The 26,123-nt window shown below is 32.1% G+C and overlaps 1 protein-coding gene across 3 annotated transcripts in view; it reads left to right on the top strand.

The window, feature by feature from the left end:
* The window catches only part of LRP1B (LDL receptor related protein 1B), a 2,473,587-nt gene that overhangs the window by 1,848,540 nt on the left and 598,924 nt on the right, over positions 1-26,123 (top strand). The gene's annotated exons all lie outside the window — the stretch shown is intronic.

The following is a 26,123-nucleotide window of genomic DNA, read 5'->3' as shown; positions in this document are numbered from 1 at the left end:
AGATATGTGGCTAGGTTTTTTTCCCCTTATATTCCTTTCTTGAAATTATTTTTGTCTTTATCCAGATTCCTTAGCATTTGATATCCAGGTAATACCTACTTTTCACCACAGCCTATATCTGGAAATCACATTGGGAAAGCAGATTAAATTGAATTCTATAAATATTTATTAAGTGTTTACTTTCTCTCATCTAGAAATGGCCTAGACCTTGGGGATAAAGACCAGGTGAGTGGGGAAAGAGAGGAAAATGCAGTACTTATTTTAAAATGGAACTTATAATCAATCTAATGGGTAAGATGGAAGTAAAGAATCTAGGATAGATAAGAAATGTATATATCTGATCAAGGTAGAATAGAATAAGGAATAAGAAAAGTCTAAATTCAAATCTATCTAATTCAGCTTCTCATATACCAAATCTGCATTCTCCTCTCATATTCATCCACTATTCTTACATTATCAGTTTGGTCCAGTTTTACATACATGTACCCCCCCACACACACACCCACACCCCACCCACATACACACATACATAGAAAGAGAAAGAGAGATAAAGAAACTATTTATGTGTCTATCTCCATATTTGCAATAATATTCCAGTGATTTGGCTTTTCTAAGATTTGAAATTCTCATCTCCAGAGGAACACAGTAGGTCCTTTATAAAGCTTGGTAACTTCTTAGCTTAGAAAAGTACTACTTGTAGTCTCTAGCCAATCTACTTTTATTCTCTAGATGTTGACTTTTTCTCAAAGCATCTTCAAATAATCCCTTCCTTTGGAAGTTTTAAATTCAATTATTCAATATCTTCTTTAATTTGAGGTGGGTTCTAATGACTAGTTCACTTCAGATTTTTTTCCCTTCAATATTGTTGATAAAATTATTTATTTGCCTTCTTATAGTAGATTAAGTAATTACTTTATTCTAAATCAATCAGAGTTCCATAGATGGTACCCGTTGTGTATTTATGGCAGAAGCTAACTTTAATGTCAAATATCCTATGATGACTTAGTATTAAAATTTCTATAATCTTTCCAAAAATATCACAAAGATTTATCATCCTTCCAATTTTAGCTGAAATTATACTCACAATGTACAGTTATGCCACAGATGTCAAAATATAGATACACAGCCATGTAAGGATAATAAGTTAGACCATATATAATTAGCATAACATTTGAAATGATATTCTTTTCAGAAGACAGTTCTAGTGGATAAAATAGCACATTCTTTGAGAAAAGATTTTTTTTTTCCTTTGAGACTTCAGAAGAATTTTCCAGACATACTGTTACAATACTGCTTATCATTTTGTACAAATTAGCAGTGTGGAGTAAATGCCTAGCTACTCATGCTTCTCTTAGGCTTTCAGATTAATATGGCTGACATTTTGTTTTTGTCTTTAGCCTTTCATAGGTGGTACATCCTTCTATTACAATGCGTAATGTTCAGGCTAGTTTCTGGAGGTCCTCTGGAAGGGCCTTGGTTTCAGCAGGATAGACACCACAAGAATGGTCAAGAACAGAGTCTAGATTCTTTATTCTGGCCCAGTCTTGATCTTAGTGCAGGAGGCAGGAGAGCCACCAAGAGTCTGGTCAAAGATTGAGTGTCTATTTTCCAATCTTTCTTAGCCTTTATATACCTTATTTTAATTACATCATTACAGCATGCTGATTATGTGTGAACTTAGAGAACCATTACATCACCATATTAAGTACTAAATATATATGTAAACTAGAAAACCATTATCTTATCAATTCCACTTAGTTAACACCTTGTTTCAAGTATACTTCTCCAGAGTTCCAATCCTCTACATCTCCCACTTCCTTTTGTTTTAGAACAGAGGTGGCTATGCCCTTCCTGACTTGTCAGGGAGGTGAGAACACCAAACCAGATATTGTTAGCAGGTTTTCTCTGGACTGAAGGATCTCATTTGAAATAGGTGTACATAAATCCATCAGCATGAGACATATTACACAAGTACATAGTAATATAACACAGGCTAGTAGTGATATAACAAACAACATGAATTAACATGAGGAATTATACTTGTGCAAAGGTCCTAAAGATAGTCCAAAACCAATCTATTGTCCATTACTTCATGTGTCATGGAAGCGAATGATTCCTGTAGATTTTGAAGTCCTACAACAGTCCAGCCCTCTACAACATGTAGGAGGTATATCTGTGAACTATAATCACATCTAATGATTCATTGTCCCCATCCCTTTGGTCATTGCCTCTTATATCTTCCTGGATTGAAATTAAGGTTAGCCTTCACTGAAGTGTAGGGTACTGATGCTTATTCCTGGGGCTTTATGGGAAGAGAACTATACAGCTGAGAGAGTTTGATTTAATGTCCCCAGTGAAAATGAAAGTTGTGCTTTTTTAAGTCACCATGATAATACTTCCTCTTGATGTTTGCTCTTTAATGTCTCCCTCTTCAAAAGAGAGATGGTAATGATTGTCAGGTTCTTAGTTCTGATACTTTTATTTTCCAACATGGTGTAATTGGGGCTAGAAATATAAATGCCCTCCTTTGTGTTTTGCTCTTCATTTTTATTTTTCTATTTCATATTTTCTCTTCTTATCACTTTACCATCAATTCTGTTAATCCTTACTTATGTTAAAGATATAAAGCAACTCTGAAGTCTGCTAACCTTGCTGATTTTCTGTGGAGAAACATTTTAACCTAGTTCTCATAATCAAACATATTTAATACATTTTAGACAGTTAAACAATATGCTATTCCTTGCCTTACTGAGTTATGTAGATATTAATCTTATATTTTCAATAATTCAATATAGCTATACAAATATAGATCATGAATTCATCTGGCCAAAAAAGTGTTTACATTCTGTCATGTGTACATGCTTCTTCATTTCATTTCTTTTGCTTTTTCTGCCCAATGACTGCTTGTCATCAATGGACAAAAGAAAAAGGCCATGTGGTTGATTTTTTTCCTGAGTAAGAATAGATTTAGGCTAATTGGAGCATCAGAAATAGTTATTGTATATTTCATTGTTTCCTTTTTAGAATCTCAGATCTAAATAAAAACCAAACCAAATCAACCAAACGAAACCAACAACTCAGTAATAACAAAATCAACAATAAGACCTGATTTTTTTTAAATTACTGAATATCTGAGAATAGCCATTATGAATTTCAAAGATGAAAATAGCAATGATCAGTGAGTATTATCAAAATTTTGTGACATGACACACGGATTCTAAACAGTAGGCAGATATTGTGTTACCTGTTAATATTGTATTTTTAGTGATTTAGTGTTCCTATTTGAAGTCTTTGGGGTACTTAGTCATAAACTCAGCATTTAACCTAAATCTCTCACATTAAGAATTATAAATCCCTGATATAATGACACATTTCAAAATTGAAAGAATATTTCACTCTTTTAAAGACATAAGACCTTTTTTATAGCAATCTGTGTCTTAACAGGAAAAGTAAAATAAAGATTTGACCATTTTTCTTGTCAATCATATCATTGAAGATAGTCTGCTTCTAAATTCATCATAGTCCTCAATGAATATAAGGATTTGTACTCTTATTTTCTATATCACTATTTTAACACTTTATGTAGGCTCAGTTCGGGAGCTGAAATAACCAAATGATTCATTGTCTTTGATTTGTTATATCTTTTCTACATAGCACCACAGATGGTCAGAAAGCCAAAAATTACCATCTCTTTAGTTATTTGTCTATTCTCTAAGAAGATGACATAGGGAGATGCTACCATGACATGCACTTGAACTGGATTTAAGGGAGAAAGGGCTATTTAAGGTCTCCTGCCTCACTTTCCTCTCTAAAGCCATCTGAGTACAGTGGCAAGATACAGATCAGGATGACTGGAAATGGCCCTGGATGAAATAAGACACCTTGTTCTTCTGAAACTAAGGTCTTCAACATGTCTCAGTTTGACTTCATTCCATTTAGGGATGAAGGTTAGGTAGCAATTGAAGGAAAGAATCTCCTCTTTCACCAATCCAAAAAAAAAATCTAAATAAATAAGCAGATGAATGAATGAATCTTGAAGGGGAAGACCATTGAGGTTTCTGGCCAAAACAGTCAATCAATAAGCATTTTTAAGTCCTTTCTGTATTCTATGCACAGTAATAGATTTGAGGATATAAAACTAAAAATGAATCAGTCATATCTCTCAGAGTTTACATTTTCTATGAATTACATATACACACATGTACACAATTACATATACACACCTATGTAAACAAACATATATGTTTATGTGTGTATATTTACATATAAACTTCAAAATACAGATATAGGTTTATGTATTTTAAATAAGCCATTTGTGGAAATGTCACAAAGAGTTGGGAAAATTAGGAAAAATTGTATTTAGAAGATGAACTGAGCAGAGATTTGGAGGCAATGAGGTCTCCTAAGAAGTCATGGTGAAGCAGGAATGGATTAAAGGCATGGAGGACAACTAGTACAAAGACTTGTAGAATATCATGTGTGATGAACAATAAGCAAGTCAGTCTAGCTAGACTCTAGAGTGTGGGGGAATAATGCATAATAAAGTTGCAAAGGTTAGTTGGAACCATATAGTAAAAGAGCTTATATTTGATTTTAGAAGCATTATGAGGTCATTGGAGTATATTGAATGAGAGACATTTTTAGACCTTAATTTTCTGAATATCATTTTAGGACAAGTATGAAGGAAAATGGCCTACAGAGGATAATAGTGCAAAGAGACTCATTAGAAGGTTATTTTAAAATAATATATATATATATATATATATATATATATATATATATATATATATATATATATATCATATATGTTAATAGTTTGAATTAGGGAAGTAACTGTGTGAATAGAGAAAAGAAGTAGATATAAAGGATTTTATAGAGGAAGAAATTACAATATTTGGAAACTGATTAAATTTGTAGGGTGAGGGAAACTAAGGAATAGATAAAGATAATGCTGAGTGGCCTCTGTAACTAGAATAATAGTTTTTACCTTTGGCAGGAAAAGAAGTCCAAAAATTGGATAAGATTAAGGGGTGAAGATAATGAGTTCAATTTTGGACATATTGAGCTTGAGGTGTCTAGAGAACATTCATTTTGAAATATCAAATAGAAACCATTTGATGAGCATTCAATGGAGAGAACACTGCTAGATATATAGAATTAAGAGTCATTTGTATAAAGATAGCAATTAGATCTATGGGGGCTACTGTAATCACTATATGGCAAAGATATAGATATCATAGACAAAGATAATAAAAAAGCACCAAGAAAAAGCAAAAAATCAGAGGCCTGATTATAGATGTGCAAAGAAGCCTCAACAGTTATTTGGATGATGTTAAATTGTTTTGTTTTTTCTTTGTAACTTTGAGTTGACTAATCAATAAAGTATTAATAATTTACTTGGTAGTATTAGCTTGTCAATCAATTCTCCTTACTCTTCCCTTTCATCCTTCTATATTTTTTTAAATTTTTAAACTTGCTTCATAATTTTGTAGAGTATACTCTCAATTTTAAGTCAGTGAGAAAAGTGTGAACATATAATTATTTACTAGATTTTCTAGAGCACGTATATATTTCTTTGTAAACTACTATACAATTATCTAATCTTGACACTTTTTTAATCTGCTATATCTAAGACTATTCTATCTCAAGGTAATATAGCTCTAGAAAAGTGTGTGTTTATCTCTCTGTGTGTGTGTCTCTTTGAAAATCTAAAATATTTCAAGTTAGTCATTCCTGAACAAGTTTTTGTCCTCACAATCCTTTTTTTTTTTTTTATTACTAAATCAATCATTTATTAAATGTCTACTTCATGACAGGCACAAATTCAAAGAAAAGACAAAAACATTTCCTGCCTCCAAAGAGCTCTTATTCTACTGGAAGACATAATACTGATATAAATTGCAAGATTTTTCAGAGTAGATGGAAGTTAATGTCAGAGGGAAAGGCAGGAAAGATTTTTTTTCTTTTTTTTTAAATTTTGTTTTTTATTAATTTTTATAATTATGACATTTTCTTTGACAGTACATATGCATAGGTAATTTTTTTTTTACAACATTATCCCTTGTACTCCCTTCTGTTCCGAGTTTTTCCCCTCCTTCCCTCCAAGCTCTCCCCTAGATGGCAGGCATTCCCATACATATTAAATATCTTATAGTATATCCTAGGTACAATATATATGTGCAGAACTGAATTTTGTTGTTGTTGTTGTTGCAAAGGAAGGATTGTATTTGAAAGGTAAAAATAATCTGGGAAGAGAAACAAAACAAAACAAAACAAAACAAAAAAACAATGCTCACTGTTTACCCTCATTTCCCAGTGTTCCTTTTCTGGGTGTAGCTAATTCTGTCCATCATTGATCAATTGGAATTGGATTAGCTCTTCTCTATGTTGAAGATATCCACTTCCATCAGAATACATCCTCATACAGTATCATTGTTGAAGTGTATAATGATCCCCTAGTTCTGCTCGTTTCACTTAGCATCAGTTGATGTAAGTCTCTCCTAGCCTCTCTGTATTCCTCCTGCTGGTCATTTCTTACAGAACAATAATATTCCATAACATTCATATACCATAATTTACCCAACCATTCTCCAATTGATGGACATCCATTCATTTTCCAGTTTCTAGCCACTACAAAAAGGGCTGCCACAAACATTTTGGCACATACAGGTCCCTTTCCCTTCTTTAGTATTTCCTTGGGATATAAGCCCAGTAGTAGCACTGCTGGATCAAAGGGTATGCACATTTTGATAACTTTTTGGCCATAATTCCAGATTGCTCTCCAGAATGGTTGGATTTTTTTTACCACTCCACAAACAATGCATTAGTGTCCCAGTTTTCTCACATCCCCTCCAACATTCATCGTTATTTGTTCCTGTCATCTTAGCCAATCTGACAGGTGTATAATGATATCTCAGAGTTGTCTTAATCTGCATTTCTCTGATCAATAGTGATTTGGAACACTCTTTCATATGAGTGGAAATAGTTTTAATTTTATCATCTGAGAATTGTCTATTCATATCCTTTGACCATTTATCAATTGGAGAATGGTTTGATTTCTTATAAATTAAAGTCAATTCTCTGTATATTTTGGAGATGAGGCCTTTATCAGAACCTTCAACTATAAAAATGTTTTCCCAATTTGTTACTTCCCTTCTAATCTTGTTTGCATTAGTTTTGCTTGTGCAGAAACTTTTTAATTTGGTGTAATCAAAATTTTCCATTTTGTGATCAATAATGGTCTCTAGTTCTCCCTTGGTCACAAATTCCTTCCTCCTCCACAAGTCTGAGAGGTAAACCATCCCATGTTCCTCCAATTTATTTATGATTTCATTCTTTATGACTAAATCTTGGATCCATTTTGATCTTATCTTAGTATGTGGTGTTAAATGTGGGTCCACTCACTATCCTTTTAATAACTCTAATAAAATTTTCAGAAATTCTATATCAGATTTTCTATTGTAAATGTTAGATTTTTTTTTTCTTCTCATCCAGTTAGAATTTCTTGGGAAGGTTTGAATTACTTCTCATTTGGAATGTTATTTTTTAATTTGTTCTTTTTCTAGCTTCTTTAGTTGTAAGCACAATTCATTTTATTCTCTTTTTCTATTTTATGCAAATGAGCATCTAGAGATATAAAATTTCCCTTTATAACTGCTCCATCCCACAAATTTTGGTTTGTTGTCATTCTCTTGGATGAAATTATTGTGTCTGTAATTTGGTATTTTACCTATTAATTCTTTAGGATTAGATTATTTAATTTCCAATTAAATTTTGTTCTATTTTCTCCTGTGATTTTTATGGCATTATGATCTGAAAAAAAATATATTTACTATTTCAGTCTTTCCGCATTTGATTTTGAGGTTTTTATGCCCTATTACATAGTCTATTTTTGTATAAATTCCATAAACCTCTGAGAAAAAAGTAAACTCCCTTTTGTCTCAATTCAATTTTCTCTAAAGATCTATCATACCTAATTTTTCTAACATTTTATCTCCTTAACTTCTTTTTTATTTATTTTGTGGTTTGATTTATCTAGTTCTGAGAGAGCAAGGTTGAGATCCCCCACTAGTATAGTTTTTCTGTTTATTTCTTTTTGCATCTCTCTTCTCCTCTAGGAATTTAGATGCTATACCACTTGGTGTTTACATGTTTAGTACTGGTATTGCTTTATTATCTAAGATACCCTTTAGTACAATATAGTTTCCTTCCTTATCTCTTTTAATTATATCTATCTTTGTCTTTACTTGATCTGAGACCAGGATTTCTATCCCTACTTTTTAAACTTCACCTAAAGCATAATAGATTCTTCTCTAGCCCTTTACTTTCACTTGGTATGTCTCACTCTGCCTTAAATGTGTTTCTTTAAACAACACATTGTAGGATTCTGGTTTTTAATCCAATCTACTATTCACTTCTATTTTATGGGAGAGTTCATTCAACTCATTCAACTTCAGAGTTAAAATAACTAATTCTGTATTTCCTGTGATCTTATTTACTTTTCTCTTTCCTTTCCCCCTTTTCTCCTCCCCCAATATTTTGCTTTTGATGACTAGTCCCCACAATCAGCCCTTCCCCTTTACAGCCCCTCCCCATTTTTTACACCTTTCCCCTAATACTTCTATTTTCCCTTCTATTAGTCTTTCGCTTTTCCCTCCTTTCCCTCCCACTTCCCTATAAGGTGAGACAAGTTTCTCTATGAAACCAAATATGTCTGATATTCTCCCTTAGATTCACACAATGCTCATCCCCATCTCTTCTTTCCATCAGTTATATAGGTTTTCTTTGCCTCTTCCTGAAATATAATTTCCCTTATTTTATTTACCTCCTTTTTCTTCTTTTTCCAGTACAATCGATCCCTTTTCCATTTCTAGTTTCCTTTTTATATTATCATATTATATTATCATAATAAAACCCAATTATACCTGTACTCTCTAAGTATAAAATAATAGAAATATAGTTCTCAAGAGTTCTTTCCTTTTTACCTTTTTATGTTTCTCTTGAGTTCTGTGTTTGGAGATCACGTTTTTATTCATTTCTGGCATTTTCATTAGAAATAGGTGAAATTCTCCTATATCATTGAATGTCCATCTTCTTCCCTGAAAGATAATGTTCATTTTAGCTGGTATAGCTTATTCTTGGTGGTAATCCAAGTTCCTTTGCTTTTCTGTATATCAGATTCTAGGCCCTTCAATCCTTTAAGGTGGAAACTACTAGGCCCTAGGTAATCCTAATTGTGGAACCTTGGTATTTAAATTGTTTCTTTCTGACTGCTTGCAATATCTTTTCCTTGATGAGATCTGAAATTTAGCCACAATATTCTTTGTAGATTTAATTTTGGGATCTCTTTCAGGAGATGATCATTGAATTCTTTCAATGGCTATTACCTTGTAATTCTAAGATATTAGGGCAGTTTTTTTTAATTTTTTTTTTTTTATGATTTCCTATAAGATAATGTCTAGGTTCTTTTTTTCATTATGGCTTTCAGGAAGTTCAAGAATCCTTAGATTGTCTCTCTTAGATCTATGTTCCAGGTCAGTTGTTTTTCCTAAGAGGTATTTCATATTTTCTTCTATTTTTTTTTAATTTTTTTTTTTGTTTTTGTTTAACTGATTGTTGAAGTCTTATGGAATTATTTACTTCCATTTCTTCAATTTTAATTTTTAGTGCATTATTTTTTTCAGTTATCTTTTTTAGCTCCTTTTGTAATTGGCCAATTGAATTGTTTCATTCATTGAATTTTTTTTTCCCATTTCACAAATTTTGTTTTTTAGCTAATTGGTGTTTTTTTCATATCTATTTTGTAAGCCATTATATGCTTTTTCCATTCCTTCTTGCAATGATCTCATTTCCTTTCCCCATTTTTCTTCTAACTCTCTTTTAAGATTCTTTATGCAATCTTCTAAGAAAGCCTTGTGAAATGGGGATCAACTCATGTCTCTCTTTGGGGCTTTTTCTGGAGTTGCTTTGCCTTTGGAAATATCAGGAGTTGAGGTCCATAAAAGCTGTCCATGATGAGAGTTCTTTTTGTTTTTTTACTGATTTTTTTTTTAAGGCTTGAGTTCTGCTCAATGCAAAGAAGTAACTTGCTTTAATCGTCCTGGGGCAGTTCTGCTGATTGACTTCTGGTGCGGGGTAATGGTGGACAGGTCCAGTGTACTTCTGAGCCTCAGTGATTTACAATTTGCCTTTTATAGCAAATCTGCCAAACTACCTGCTTGCAACCAGGACAAAGTAGCCTAAAAGGTTCCCAGAAGATTCCCAGGTACATGGAAGCTGCCAAGCTCTGACTCTCCACTCCAGCTTTTTGCGCTGGTGTCCCTATGCTGCAGTCTGGGCTCAGCAGACTGTCTCCCTGCCTGATTGAAACAGATCTGCTATGAAGTTCTTCCAAAATATCTTCTTCTGGGGATGTGTTGTACTCCAAATGTTTGTTGATTCTTTGACTCCAAAACTAGTTAAGAGGCTTAATCTGCTGTTGGTTTGAGAGAAAGATCAGAGGAGGTCACAGAAAGTTGTGTCTGGTCTCCACTGTCTTGACTCCTCCCCTCTTCCTCTCCCTCCCCCCCCCATCCCCCCCCCCCCTGTTATAGCTTTGGCTTTATTCAATTGTCTTAGTAAGACGAGAAAGATTCTTATCTGGCAGGATAAGATACCAGACATGGAGGTCCTTTCTCAAAATAAACTAGGATTCAAAAACTGCTACAAAAAGTGCAACTCAATTGAACTGGCCACAGATTACACCAGCCAAAAAAAAAAAAACTTTTATGAAGAACTCATACAGGACAACTCTTGCTCATGAGCCAGTAAAAAAAAAAAAAAAAAGGGATAAAAGGATACTATCAAGGTGTCTCTTAAGGACTTTGGTATTGTTTGATAGGGGAGACATTGGCACAGGATGGTAGAACATGTCCTCATCAAAGAAGGTGATGTGCTATATATACAAAGTAGAATTGAATTAGCTCAAAAGAAATGAGAGATATGCAGAGTTAGAGAATACACCTCAAATGCACATGGGGATTATTTGTAACTGACTTTGCGGCAGAGTATACTGAGCTCATAATGGTCTGATCAGCCATAGTCAGACACACTAACTTGAATCTAATATAGTGATGTCATTTTATCCTCTTCAAAAATGAAGGACAACAACCATATTTAGAAGCTCCATCTTTTGGGGAAAAATAATTTATATAATCTTTACATTTTAAATCCCTCTTTTCACAACCAAAGTTTTAGAAAACACTATATTCCTTGATTTACACTTTCTCATCTTCCATTAAATTCTCAATCCTTTACAATTTGTCTGCTGATCCAACCTCTCTACTAAAACTTCTCTTTCCCAAGGCAGCAATGATCTTTTTATTATCACAACTAATGGGCATTTTTCTATCTTCACTCCTCTTGACTTCTCTGAAATGTTTGACATACACATACACATAATTTTATTATTATCTAAACAGAAAAAAAAATGACAATAAAAAACAAGATTCACTTTTGAATACTATAATAAATCTACAGCAATCTTATATATTTCAAACTCAAGATAGATATAATTTTAATTAAAAACAACTGCCATATTCACTACAAACACTATTCATTTCTATCAGCTCAAAGATTAAGCACATATTTTTGTGTACCTTTGTAATAAAGTGGCAAACACCCTATATTACTATATTACTGATATCATAGGACATTTTCTTTGTCAGTGGTATCCCATACCTAGAATTTAATAGGACCTCTATTAATGTGGAACATAAGGGATTGAATTGCAGAACTCAAAAGAGCTATATATTTCTCAAAATTGCCAGTCATATGACTTTTTACAAATGTCATTAGTTGCAGTATCTGTATCACAAATTAATATAAGTTGGAACTGGCTTTGGAGTTTTCCTTGAGTGCTAAGCATGCTGACATTCTAGAAATGTTTCTTTCTCCATCTGCTATAACATTTAACTATTTTTATTTCTCTCTCATATTTGGGCTTTCATGACTCTTTTTTCATCTTGTTCTCAATCCTACTTTGGATTGAATTTTCTTTTCTGTGTCTTCTTTGAAGAACTATCTTGTGTGTCCAGCTTCTTAACTATGGGTATCACCTAGGTTTTGTCTTGAGGCTTTTTTCCTTTGTATATTCTCTTGTTTCATTCAGCTATGCAGCTTATTTTAAAACAGAAACCTCTCATTTTTTTTCACATTTTTCAGGAGATATCCTTAATCTTTACCTATCTGCTGGTTATCCTACTCTGGCTATTCCATTCGCATTTCATACTCAACATGTCTGAATTCATCATCTTCTCTCCTAAACCCACTCTTCCTCTTTACTATCATTGGTTTACTTACCAAGAAACTATATTTGTCTCCCCTTATTCATCCAACTCCACTGACCATTTTTCTAATCAGATGTCAAATCTTGTAAATTCTAATTATAATAAGTAAAATAATTAACATATGTATTTTACATATTTTATATGTGTACATGTGTTTCAAATTAGTCAAATGAAATCTCTTGAAAATCAAGAAATATTTGTGTTTAATTGTTTTTCTTTGTATTCCAACTTTCAATCAACAATATCTAGGACATACTGGTGCTTACTAAATATTTTTGATTTGAGTTAAATGTATTGGGTTCTCACTTCAAATTCACCAAAATGCTGCTCATTTTGAAACAAATAACCTAATTTTATGTTTAGTTATTTTAGTAGTGACTGACTCTTCATGACCCCATTTAATTTTTCTTGGCAAAGATACTGAAGTGGTTTGCCTCTTCCTTCACTACCTCATTTTACAGATGAGGAAACTGAGGCAGACAGACTTGAGTGACTTGCCCAGAGTCATACAGCTAGAAAATTTCTGAAGATCTGAACTTAGAAAAATGTATCTTCCTGAATTCAGATCCATCACTCAATCAATTTCTACCACCAATTATCTTAGTCTAATATTCTAGTATAAAACCAAAGAATAGGTAGAAAAAGTTCTATCTATGAAGGTTTCTGAATATAGCAATATTCAGTAAGTATACATAAGTTGCTCTTAGCAGTTTAATTATGACAGTGTAGCACCTCTACTGTATCATGTGAATAAAGGATAATAAGTTTCAGAATGAGGGAAAGAAGATACAGAGCAGTGTATGTTGTTAAAATGGTCCTTTGATCTAGTTGAGGTTTATTTTTAAATTAAAAGGGAATTTATTCTTTAGACTCCACAGTTCAAAATATTATAACATAAATAAATAGGTTTAATAAGAAATGTTTTCAAATTTAATTCATCTGGGTTTGTATTTCAATGAATCTGTTTTAAGTGTTTACATTCCCAGTTTATTCTAGTAGATATGTAGAATAATGTTATATTGTAATATTTAATTTATCTTATAATGTCTGCTAGACATTGAATAAGATATTGTGATATACATAGATTTTTATGTTTTAGAACATATTTTTCATATTAAAAGTTTCTTTATCCAGGATTCTCCAATTTTTAAATTTATGATTTCATTTTAATTGAATTAAAGTTAGTTTTGTAGTATTTATAATAAATTATTTAAGTTTGCCATATACTTGAAATAGAATAGAATTCAGGCAGCCTAAGACTAAATTATCTTGGGCTACTTTCAGAATGGTTGCTTCCTTAAAAAAACTGCAATCAACCATAAAATATTCCTCCACCTTGAATCTTTACAGTAAAGTTACAGTGCCTATGGGACAATAGTGAACTGAAGATTTTAACATCACTAAAATTAATATTAAATATTATTATTATTATTTTCTTCATGTTCTTCTCTTGAAAGTTAGATTATATTCAGAAGAGAAAGTCACTACTTTCTGGGAAAGTCCAAGCACAGTTAACTGCTTATATTTTACTATCATGTTAACCACAGCTCAATAATAGTAAAAATCAAATTAGAAAATAATCATATCAAAATGTTCTAATAGATTTCTGTGTCATCTTGTTAATAAAATGATTAGGTAGACTTTTAAGACTGTCACTGAGCATGGCAATGATATTCAACCTTTAATATTATTAATGATAACTTTTCTAGTCCTGAAATCTTCTACTTCTTTCCCTCCCCCATACCATATGTTATCACAATAGATTCTCATCCTAAAAATCTTACAGAATATTTTTTCAGTAGTTCTAGAACATTGGGACTAGCTGATCCTTTGAAAACATGAGATGATAGGATTTATTACAATTAATCATGTTCTTATTTGGAATACTCAAAGAAATAGAACTTTAAAAACATGTAGTAAAGTTGATTTTTTTTTTATTTTCTAGCAGTTGTAAGACTTAGTTTTGTTTTTCCTTTAATAAGATCAGAATAATTTCTAATCAAATTCAGTTTCTTTCCTCTGCTTTGTTCTATTTCACAATTGTTTGTCTTAGAGTCTTAAAAGAAAATGTTCTACTTAAAATATTTTATTTTCAAAATTCATCCAGAAAAAACTGTTATTTAGTACTAAAACTTCCTCATCAGTATAGTGTTTTGGATATAATGGGTACTTTATATATGCATTTTTGATTGAATTGACTCTTATAGCTGAGAAATATGATTTGAATAATAAGGTTAATTTTTTTTTATTTTTAGTATTCTATGAAGTTTTCAATTCATTATTTTCCTTATGATTTCAAGTCTGAGGGATGAACAAAATCATGAATTTCTATGTTACATCGTTTGCTTTTATCTTTCCTGATAAAAATTTCATTCCTTACTTTTACTCATTATTTTTGTTACAACGCAGAGGAGTACATTTGGAGAGTGATTGCTCACATTTTTGTTTCTTACAAATTTGATGAGAAAAGAGTGGCAGCATTTTTTGAAAGAGGTTGATGATTTTGTAAAGAAATGTCTTTGAGTAGATGTCCCCTCAAGATATAAGTATTCAAAATATGTCTCAACTTTACAGCTAGCCTTTGTAAATCTAAAACAGAATAAATTAGCATGATACCCCTTTAGAGCTGCTGCTCAACTTCCTATAATCTCAAGATGATGAGAGTGTGACAGGAAATTTAGGATCTCATATGCTACCTGAAAGTCCAAATTAGGCACAGAATTGCTGCAAGATCTAACTTAATACATATGAAAAACAACACAGTAAGGTTGCTTTGAAGAGGTGGAAAAAGTGAAAGCTTGGGAAAATGTGAGATACTTTTTGTTACCCTGAGAGCAAACAGTTCAAAACCTCAAAATGGAATTGCTTTTATAATAACTATGTTTAATGCAAATTCTATTCAAGATATAAACGCCAGATGGGCATATATTTCTTATTTGATAAAAGAGTAATTTAAAAGAGAATGTACATTAACTAAGGTTTCATAACACTGTACCTTAAGGGGATTAAGATATTCAAAACCTTTGAAGTCTGTAGATTTTATTTTATTTACTCCCAAGTTGAAGTTCTTAGTGATTTGTTTCTATAAGAAAATTGCCCATTAGAGTTTGTATTGATTTGCCTTTCTCAAAATGAGAGAAACAAATGTAATTCATTAGTAAGTTATTACTGACTCTCCTTTAATACTGGGTATCAAGAACTTTATCTTTATTAACCAGAAAAATGTTTATGAAAAGTACTTACTAAAACTGGAAATAAGCAGAAAGTCTAGCTTAGTCTATTCCTGTGTTCAAGTTCAGCTGTCATTGTAATGTTTACCACTATCACTGAAGCCAATTTCCTATATGCTCAGGAAGACAGCAAGTCTTTAGATTATTGATATGATGATCTAATCACTTCCCATGAACAGACTTGACCAAGATGTAAAGAATTTGTTTGAGTTATCTAAGGACCTTTATTATTGGCATATTTTTGGAGATAAATAAATGATTCAGCATTTGAACCCATTTATAGTATCGTTCCCTGTCTTCTGCGCTACTTAAATTTTTACCTATCTTAAACAACCATATTTAATCCCCACATTCCCTTTGAAGCTTTTGTAGATCATCTGATAAACTTTTACATTTGTAACTCAACTCTGTAATTTACCTTTTAATTATATACTGTCTTATATTGTTTCCTAATTGTATGTTTCTTGAGAGAGCAAGAAGAAAAGTATATATTAAATGTCTACTATGTGCTAGACTGTGTTAAGCACTTTATAAACATAACCTTTGATACTCAAAAAAACCTTGTGAAGTGGGGACTATTATTATTCCTATTTTATAGCTAAGGAATCTGAAGGACTGACATGTCCATTATCACCCAACTATTAAGTAGTTGAAGTCATATTTGAACTCAGGTCTTCCAACCTTCCAACCTTCAGTCTCAGCATTTTATCCACTTTTACTTTATGAAAATCTAGCTTGCCTTAAAAAATAAACACACAAACTATTATCAATGGTCATCCTTCTTTCAGTATTTAGCAAAAAGCTATGCACATAATAAGTATTCAATAAAGGATTAATTTTATTAAATAACTAATTTATCAATTAAGACATTTCTGACCTTTATGCATTATGTTATTGTCACCTACATATATTCAAAGGAAGTTTTCCATAAGATAGAGTGAAAGCATGATCATTTAACTATGCACATACAGATATAGGCCATTTTAATTTGCAAGGTCACAGTTGCTATAAATCTTATCGTTCTAAAGATGAAACACATTATTTATGAGTTATTCTGCATTCTCCTTTTATGGCATTTTAGTTAGTCATCCTTTTGACAATCTGGTGAATGCCATAGACTTTTTAGCAATATTATATTTCTAAATAATTGAAAGGAAAATCAAATGAAGGGAAGTAATAAGAATAAGCATTTTTGTAGCAGCTGCTGTAGCACTCCACAAATATTATCTCCTTTCATTTTCATACCAAATCTGTGAGATAAGTGCTATTATTATCCTCATTTTGCAGCTGGGGAAACTGAGGCAAAACCCCCCACAACATTTTTTAATGATTTGCCGAGGAACACACAACTAGTAAGTTGTAGTTTGAATTCAGGTCTTCCTGACTCTAGGACTAGTGCTCTAGCTATTATGTTACCTAGCTGCTTCTAAATTTCAGATGGAGGTTAATATGAATAAAGTTGTCTTTTTCTTTTCCAAGTTCATGAACTCCAAATTAAGAACTTCTTATGTAGAATTAGAATGATCAAAGTAGGTTAAAGTTTGTTAGTGAAGGTATCTTGGATGAAATCAATGAAGGTTATTTTATAGCCTACTCTTTTATAGTAGTACATTCCTTTCTATTTTCTGATCAAAGCTGATCAAGGTTTCTCCCCAAAAAACAAACAAGCAAAATGCTGCAATTTTACATTATGATAATCATGTATGGTACTACATGTCAAAGAAAAAAGAAGAGTTTGCTGGTCTTGGATTTGCCACTATTTAGCTGCAGGCAAATTATTAAAAAAATAAAACATGTTTCCATATCTCAAAGGTCCTGTCCAGCTCTAAAAGTAAAATTGAATAAAAGAATTATGAATTTTGGTGGGAGCATGGAATAAGTCAACACATATAGCATTTGAGTTAGCCTATATCAGCAGCCCTTCCTGGAATGAATTCATTCAGTCTTCTCTATCACTTTTGACTGATAGAACTTTAGAATCTAATACTTGTTAGTGTTGGAAACTTTTCACAGAGCATCATGCTCCTATTTTTTTATTAACTTAGATAATCATCATCATCAGAAATGAATAGCATTTTTATAGAACTTTAAGATTTTCAGGAAGCCTTAGAAATATTTCTTTTGATCCTCAGAACATCTGTGAGGTATAGATATATATTATCCACTATAACACCTAACTGTCTGAGAGATTCTACTTCTATAGAATCTATAGCATTTGTTACAAAAGGCTTTATAATTCTTATTTATTTCCCATATATGTATCTCTCCAGCTTGGTCATAAGATTCTTGAGCACAGGGAGTATATCTTTTAATTATTTTGCCTTCATCCTCTCTCAAACACTTAATGGACTTACTAAGACAGCAAATAGCCAGTTAAATGTTTATTAGGGAATGATATAATGAGCCACAAAGTTGGAAAAGGTGTTTTAGAAATCAATATATCTATCTCCATGCCTCTAGGTGGGAGCCATCACTGCAGTTTGTCAGCTAACTATTTTATCCTCAGATCTCATTGGAGAAATGAATTTTTCTTCAGTAATTAACAATATTACTTAATTAATTAATACTTCTTCTTTATGTTTTGCCTTAATCATACAGAGAGAATATAGACTACTTTTCTTTATTCTCTCTTCACAAGTGAGAGAATAAGCAAGTTTTTACCTTATATACAAATTACTTATTGTTAAAAAAAAAAAAAAAAAAAAAAAAAAAAACTATTGTGGCTCTTTTTTCTCAAACCCAAACTATATTTATGGTTATTCTCTTATAACTTTTATTTACATAATTTCCAACCCTATGATACTATTGTATTAACTAATGAATAATATACTATTAATTTACTATATTTTGCATATAGGATAATTGATTTTAAGTCAGAATGATCTTATGTTATTTCCTTATTTTAGAGTTTATGGGATCTTAAATTTAAAGTCTAGACATTTTATTTTACAGATGAATTAATTCCATTCTCCATTCATTATTTTAAGTGATTCCTAAAACTCTGTTCTGATCTCTTCTCCCCTTACTCAACAAACTTTAATGACTTCTTATTCCTCTAGGAGCGATTATGCTCCTTCATATCTAGCATTCTCTTGTCTTTCCAATCTTCTTGGTCCCTAACATATACTCTTTGATCCAGGTACAATGGACTTTTGACTGTTCCATGAATGAAGCACTTTTTATCTTTTGGCTTTGGGAATTTATTCTGGCTTTCCTACATGACTAGAAAACTTTCTCTCCTCTGTTGAGACTACTGACTTCCTTGACTCTAAGTCCCAACAAAATTTCCACCCTCTTACAAGAAATCATCCTTAATATGCATTTATTCCAGTGATTACCCTCTTTTAAGTATTTTCTATTTATTCTGTATATAGTAAGCTTTGTATGTATTTGTTTGCATGTTGTCTCTCCCTTTAGACTGTAAGCTCATTAAGGGTAGAAATTGTCTTTTGCCTCCTTTTTTGTATCCCTAACATCTACTACAGTGTCTGGCACAGAGTAAATGCTAAACAAATTTTTATTGAACAAAGCTAGTTGAAAAGATAAGAAAATTGAAACCCAGATAAGCAATGTGATTTCCTCAGCATCACACAAGTAATAAGTGGCCAAGATAATAATACATTGCAAGCCTCTGATCCCAAATTCAGCACTACACCCTTCAGCAATATTGATTTAAAAACAAACTCTGACTAATGTGAGAATCTTTTTCTCTCTTTTTCTCTGATTTTCTTCTTAATTACCATTTTCGATCTTATAATTTTGCCTATCTTCAATTCAATTCAGCAATTATTTTTTTTTTTTTTTAGGCATCTATATATAAGGTATCCTGCTAGGAAATTTAATATTGCTGAAAAGACAAAAAAAAAAAAAAACAAACCAGGAATCCCCAACCACAAAGTTCTTGCATGTTTCATGGAAGACAGTACAGAAACAAAGAATGGCATTTATTTACATTTGTTAGCAGTAGAATTAGGAAAACAAATACTGTGAGGATTCTGGGCAGATAGCAGAGTAGGTCATAACATTTCAAGTTCTTCAGATTTCTCTCCTCCCCCCATACAAGGCAAATGCACCTAAGGGAGACCATAAAGGGCTAAAAGCAAATAGGAGTTGGGGCAGAACAGTTGTCCTCCTGGACAATGGGAGAAGATTTGGAGAAAGATACCATGACTGAGGTTTGGCCCCAGTGAAGGGTAAGCAGCTCCAGGATAGTTGTGCTAAACAACAAGCAGAAACCCCTGGAGTTAATTGAGTTGGGAGGCAACCTTGGATACTATCACAGAAACTTTCACTTCCTAGGAAGTGTGGTGAGTCAGGCATCAGAGTTGGGTGAATAGATGGACCATCCTGGGTGAGAAGGAACTAGCACATGCCTAATGAGTCCTGAAGCAATGGGGCAGGGATGCTGCTGACTGCTGGCATTTACCTGAGGGCGCAGTTCTCGGTTTGGGCTTCTAGGCCAAAGGGGAGAAGTGAAGGAAGACCAGAGACCAGAGGGACTATTCCACCCTGTCCCTCTACAGGACAAGAGATGATTACACTAATAATGAACTATTATTTAAAAAACTAGAACCAAACGAGCAGGCAAAGGAAAAAGTACAAGGGTTGAGGCCAAAAATATTATATCCAGCTATGATGCTGAATGAAAAAATGAAATATTCAGAGACTTGCCAGATCTTCAGGACTTTGTGGTAAAGAAACCTGAACTCAATAAAAAAATCTGACATATAAAAGTCAAGATCAATGACTCATTTGAAAGGATTCAATAAGGATAAACTCTTTATGTTTTATACATGGAAATGTAAAGCATATGTCTAAAATTGTCATTAGTAATTGGATAGTTCAAAAGAAAGATTAGAGTAAAGCTGAACATGATGTGATTTAAAAAGTAAAATTGTGTAGGAAAAGATAAAAACACTAATTATGTTATATGAATGAGGTGTGAGAGCAAGAATTGACACACAGGAATTTGGGGGAGGAATGCTGGCAGTTCTGAAATCCTATTCACATTGGGAATGGCTTAGAGATATATATTCAGAAGAGTATAAAACCCTACAAAATTTCTAAAGATATAAGAGGGGGAGGATGTGTAAATTAATGGGAATGGGATAAAGGAGGGAAAGGATGGCAAAAGAGGATAAAGGAGGGATTCTTGGGATGCTGAGGAGGTTAAATAATAGCAAGGCAAGTTAGAGGATAGAAATAAACTAGAAGAATTTGCAGGGATAGAAAACAAAGGATATGCACAAATATAATAGCAATTATCAGGAGTAGAATGAGTTAGAAAAAATGTAAAAGTAGGGGTAGTTATGTCTCAGACAAAGACAAAATTTTAAAAAATTCAGTCAAAAAAGAGATTAATATCATTTTAGATGTATGTATATGTATATATGCATGCATATGCATATATGTATGTGTTTATATATGTTTGTAGGCACATGTATATATATATGTATATATATATATATGTGCACATAAATATATTCATACTTAACTGCTTGAGGAAGGGGAGGGGAGGACACCCAAAAAAATAATAAAATAAAAATGTTCACAGCAGAGAACAACAAAATAAACCTATAAGGAAATAAAGAAAAAATGGACAGTTCTATTAAAACATATGCTTTCTTAAAATGGAAATTTATTGTTATATATTTAGAATCCTCTATTATGTTCTATGGTACACATGAAAATGTTTTCTCCCTTTTTCTTCTTTTCTATTTTTTATTTCTTTAAATAGAGAAATATATTATTTTTTAAAGTTGTTAAACTTGGCTTCACTATCATTTTATATATCCTTTAATTGCAAATAGTGATTTTGAATTATTTTCCTTTTCTCTTGGATTATTTGGTGGAGGTAAGATAAGGTCAGAGCAAGGGACAAATAAATCAATTGGTTCAGAAAGGTAGTAGTACACAAAATGTGTACTGGACCCAGCCAAAGTCAGGAAGACTTTAGTTCAAATCTGTTCACAGAACATGCTAGATGTGTGACTCTGGGCATGTCACTTGACTTGTCTACTTCAGTTTCTCTATCTGAAAAATGTGGATAAGAATGAAATAATCATGGTCATCATCATTATTATTAGTTCACAAATTTTTATGGTACATCTGAATCATTATCATTGAATTGCTTCTACAACTAAACATCATTGGAGAAGTCAATCAAATAGCATTGAATAAGTACTTATCATGTGCTAGATACCATACCAAGCACTGAGATAAAAAAAAATAAATAAATAAAAAATAAATTCACAAATTTCTTGTTTTTAAGGAGCTCACATTCCTGGGGGAGATAACAAGCAACATTTAAGATATATACACTATACATGAAATATATTTTAGAAGTAGGGCATTAGTAGTGGGTAGAATAGAAAATGTCTTCATTTAGATATTTAGAGTTTCACAAAGCTCTACAATCCACAAAGAATCATATGTCCCAATGATTCATTGCTTCAGCCTCTTCAATTTACTTACCTGAATATAGATTCAATTCTTCCAATAAAATACAGGGGATAGGGATTGCATTGTTTTCTGTTATTATACTGCAGGGAAGTGACGTGCATTTTGTTGTTCAGTTGTTTTCAGTCAAATCCAAATCTTCAGGATTCTGTTTGGAGTTTTCTTAGCAAATTACTGGAGTGGTTTGCCATTTCCTTCTCCAGTTCATTTTATAGATGAGGAAACTGAGGAGAAGCAGGGTTACACTTGCCTAGGATTACACAACTAGTGTCTGAGGCTGAATCTGAATTCATGAAGATGAGGCCTTATGATTATGATTTACTATATCTAGCTGCCTCTGCCAACAATTTCTTGCACATAGCATATATTTAATAAATATTTATTTCATTAAATGGAATTGAATTGAATTTTACCTTTCCTTTAAGGTGCAATTACAAATACTTTCTCTTCTGTAAATCCTTCTCTCATCAGTTAATGTTTTATCCCATCTAAAATATCACACATTTTGATTTTATTATTCTAGCTAATGTGTGTGTGTGTGTGTGTGTGTGTGTGTGTGGGAACAGTTCTCATTCTTTGCATTTCCTAAATAGAACCTAAGACATTACAGTAATAGTAATACAATAAATATTGATTGATAGATATACATCAATTAAAAATTTTAACTAATATATGCAGTTAGGAATGCAATTGCTAATCTACCTCACCAAGGTATTTTTATAGAGATATCTGAACTACTTCTACTCCAAATGATTTTGACTCTAGTGTACAAAATTTGTGATAGAATATATGAGTCATACATCCAAAAAGGAAAAGTATCTTAGAATGAATTTAATTTGAAAATGAATTCAAAGCTTTATGAATATGCAGATTTATTTCTTAATTTTCATGTTCTTTCTATTCATTGAAATAGAAGGAAATTATATTGTTTTAAAGGAGATTTTTTTTTCTTCCTTTAAAAAGCCAAAAATATTTAATTAAGGATTTTAGTTTCAGTGATTGCACATTAATTATTTGTGGATTTGGCCTAGTTTCTTCTTTTGCTTCTCTAATTTTTTTGCCTTTTTTTGGTTTCAGCCTATGCATATAAATCTACAGAAGGGAGAGAAATACATACCAACATGTTTACATATTTTGATGAGCCTATAATTTACTTAAGGGTTTTCCTAACACTAATCTATTCTTATCTATGAGGTCTTCATTGATTTTCCTCATTGTTTTTTTTTTTTTTTTCTAATATTCAATCTTCCACCCTTCTAACAAGTCAATTTATACATTTATCACTTCAGATAATTTTATTTTGTTTTTATTGAAAAACCCTTCTTCCAATTTTTTCTAGGAGCATTTTAAACCTTTGTGATAACCTGAAGAATGAAGAGCTATTTCTCAAGCATTTTTACTTTCTCTTTTAGGAGAGAAGTCAACCTGCACTTTGCACACATATACATTGCCAGTTATTTTTTGGTTATGATGAAAGAGAAAGATCACATATCTTGTCCAGTTCACTCAAAAATTGCCCATGTCTTTCATACTGGTGGAAAATAAATTCTTTAGACTTCAATCTTCTCTTGTTCTTGGTGATTTTTTTTTTTTTTTTTGCCTAACTCCTATAATACTTTCCTGTCAACCGTAATGGGGGCTGTGGGAAAAGAATTGGTTTATTTGTAGCATTCTTTTGAGCTACCTTGAAATAAACAAACAACAATTCTAAAATTAGGCTAGCTTGTTACCGACTTTTTTTTTTAATTTTTTTTTGAGGAGTTACTCCTCAAGTTGAAAATCTACATAAACATATCATTCCTTTGTGTGTCTATAGGTCCAGAATTATGGTCCTCTTATTTATAGATTGAGATACCTAGGAAATTATTAGGGTAGAAACTCATCTACTTATTTAACTTCTTTTTATATATGTATATACACTTGTGCACTGCTCTTAAAAAAGGGGAAATTACTGGCTCATCTGAAACTTAGTCTTGAGAGTGCCTAGGATGCTAAAATGTTCGCAAAATTACCATGACGACAAACTTGGGGTATGTCAGAGTCAGAACTTGAACAAAATTTTCCTTATATTCTACTTATATTCTTATTTATATTCTACTTTTCTGATATGTACACATAGTCAATCAGTATTGTATAGCTCAATTGCCTTAAATTTAATACCCAGAAGACAGTAGAACAATTATTAAACAATTAGTTTTGCAACCTTCAGATACATGTTTCATCAGTGGATTTAAAAAAAAAAGGAAAGAAGGAAAGTAGAAAAGAAAAAGAAAGAAAGAAAGTTATCATGTAGTATTCCCATGTCTTCAAAAATATTTTAATGCATCCATTTTCAGTTATCGTATGATCTTTTAAATACTATATAATAATCTTTTCAGTAGCCTCCCCTCTTTTTTTTTAGTCTCTTGATTAAATCCTTTGCTAGTAGGTTATTAAATAAGATTACCAGAACTCTACACATATTAATGAATTTTTACCTATGACATTGTAAGCCTTTTTAGTGGAATCCTGAACAACTTTAACCTTCTACTGTGTAATCTTGATAGCATATCTCTTAGGAATTCTTTGTCTATTTGAAACTATCCTTTTATAGTGATAATTCTAGAGATGCACAAACGTTTTAATACTTCTTAGTTTAGAAGAAATGTTTGAATGAGTTGTAAGAAGATTCCATGAAAGAGGGAAAAATCAAAGTAAGTGGTGTGCAAATTCATTACTTTGGCACTATAAAAGTTATTTAATTTCCTCATCATGGGTGCCATTCCATTAGCAAATCAACCCATCTATAAGAATTTATTTAGTACCTGCTGTATTCCAAGCACACTGATAGGTTCTGGCTCTCCCTATCAATGTAAATTATGATGCCTCTATACCATAGTGATGGATTTAAGAGTTGCTATGGCCACAAAATCCAATCAATTGAAGGTGTGCTTTTCTAAATTTAGCTAGTTTGAATCCTGGATGAGAACAGAATTTATCTCTGAAGATTTAAAGTATATCAAGGTTGGAATAGAATCTTTTTTTTTCTTTTATTAATTTTATAATTATACATTTTTGGCAGTATATATGCATGAGTAAATTTTTTTATAACATTATCCCTTGTATTCATTTTTACATATTTCCCCCTCCTTCCCTCTACTTCCTTCCTTAGATGACAGGCAATCTCATACATTTTACATGTGTTATAGTATAACCTAGATATAATATATATGTGTAAATCCAATTTTCTTGTTGCACATTAATTATTGGATTCAGAAGGTATAAGTAACCTGGGTAGATAGATAATAGTGCTAATATTTTACATTCACTTCCCAGTGTTCCTTCTCTGGGTGTAGTTGTTTCTGTCCATCATTGATCAGCTGGAAGTGAGTTGGATCTTCTTTATGTTGAAGATATCCACTTCCATCAGAATACACCTTCACACAGTATTGTTGTTATAGTGTATAGTGATCTTCTGGTTCTGCTCATTTCACTCAGCATCAGTTCATATAAGTCTCTCCAAGCTTCTCTGTATTCATCCTGCTGGTCATTTCTTACAGAGCAATAATATTCCATAGCCTTCATATACCATAATTTACCCAACCATTCTCCAATTGATGGACATCCATTCATCTTTCAGTTTCTAGCCACTATGAAAAAAGCTGCCACAAACATTTTGGCACATACAGGTCCCTTTCCCTTCTTTAGTATTTCTTTGGGATATAAGCCTAGTAATAGCACTGCTGGATCAAAGGGTATGCGCAGTTTGATAACTTTTTGGGCATAATTCCAGATTGCTCTCCAGAATGGCTGGATTCTTTCACAACTCCACCAACAATGCATCAGTGTCCAAGTTTTCTCACATCCCCTCCAACATTCATCATTATTTGTGCCTGTCATCTTAGCAAATCTGACAAGTGTCTAGTGGTATCTCAGAGTTGTCTTAATTTACATTCTCTGATCAGTAGTGATTCGGAACACTTTCATATGAGTGGATATAGTTTCAATTTCATTATCTGAGAATTGTCTGTTCATATCCTTTGTCCATTTATCAATTGGAGAATGGTTTGATTTCTTATAAATTAGGATCAGTTCTCTATTTTGGAAATGAGGCCTTTATCAGAACCTT

Source organism: Sminthopsis crassicaudata, chromosome 3 (genome assembly GCF_048593235.1).
Source record: "Sminthopsis crassicaudata isolate SCR6 chromosome 3, ASM4859323v1, whole genome shotgun sequence".
In the NCBI taxonomy this organism is placed as follows: Eukaryota; Metazoa; Chordata; class Mammalia; order Dasyuromorphia; family Dasyuridae; genus Sminthopsis; species Sminthopsis crassicaudata.
Note: the sequence above shows the minus strand (reverse complement) of the source record. Positions and strands in the feature narration are given on the sequence as shown.